The 1,137-nt window shown below is 48.4% G+C and overlaps 1 protein-coding gene across 1 annotated transcript in view; it reads right to left on the bottom strand.

Annotated features, from left to right (window-relative positions):
- EVC2 (EvC ciliary complex subunit 2) overlaps nucleotides 1–1,137 on the bottom strand; it is a 113,501-nt gene that overhangs the window by 23,594 nt on the left and 88,770 nt on the right. The gene's annotated exons all lie outside the window — the stretch shown is intronic.

The raw sequence follows: 1,137 nt of genomic DNA, 5'->3' as shown, positions 1-1,137 counted from the left end.
GACATGCCCAACGTTCGGGCAATGACACCTTGCCACCCTGGCTTCTAAGGAGCGCTCTTCCAACACAGATTTGTGCATTCTTCTGAATGCACCCAGGGCATAAGTCACACCATCGTTCAAAGGCATCAAAGATTCTTTTGTCTTCCTTATTCACTGTCCAGCTTCCGCAGACATAGGAAATTCAAAAATGCCACGGCTCAGGTCAGGTGCTCCTTTGTCTTTAAAACGGCATCTTGGACTGTTAACTCTTCAGAGGCCTCTGGTGGCAGATTTGCTCGATGCAATATGTCGTCTGATTTCCGGACGGCTGCTTCCAGGGGCACTGATTGTGGAGCGAAGGAAAATGAAATCCTTGACAATTTAAGTCCTTTCTCCACTTTCCACGATGGCGTTCACTGGTCCAGTTCTAGGATTCTTGTTTTCTGAATGCTGTGGTGCAAGTGTTTGAAGGCCGGAGTCTCTGATCTCCATCAGCAAGCGCTTCGAGTCCTCTTCACTTTCAGCAGGCAAGGTGCGTCACCTGTTAATGCGCCTTCCTCCGACCCTGACGCCACGTTCTCCCTCGAGGAGTCCGGCTTCTCAGACGATTTGTTCAGCACACAGCGTGAGTAAGCAAGGTGGGAGGATACACCCCTGATGCACACCTTTCCTGATTGCAAGCCATGTAAATGCTAACCACAAACAAATCTGGGGGTCCTGTACTAATGCCAGACAAGGGAGACTTCAGAACAAGGTACCAAGAGGACCTAACGTTCTTAAATCTCTATGCACCTCGTAGCAAAGCTTCAAAAGACATGAACCAGATAAATGATTCCAAAAGGGCCTCTGTGTACTCACCCCAGGTTTTTTTTATTTCCTCTCTGCACGTTGAAAGGTGTTGGCCAGAAATAGAAGACAGAAAGCCCACAGTGCAATCTGCAGCTGTCCACTTGTTTTGAAAGTAGTTCAAGGGCATAGACACAAAGCGAACGGCCAACCTCTCGTTTAAGGGGAGGAAACGAAGCCGTCCCCCAGGTGAACCAGAGCCAGCCTGTCTCACCATTCTTACTTGATAGTGTACGAGAAGTCTTAGCCAGAGTGCTTAGACAACAACAACAACAATCAAAGGCATCCACACTGGCAAAGAAGAAGTAAGAC

The sequence above is a fragment of the Echinops telfairi genome, unplaced genomic scaffold (genome assembly GCF_000313985.2).
Source record: "Echinops telfairi isolate 266 unplaced genomic scaffold, ASM31398v2 ScPeMD7_28;HRSCAF=97, whole genome shotgun sequence".
Classification (NCBI taxonomy): domain Eukaryota; kingdom Metazoa; phylum Chordata; class Mammalia; order Afrosoricida; family Tenrecidae; genus Echinops; species Echinops telfairi.
This window is presented reverse-complemented; position numbering and strand designations above follow the sequence as displayed.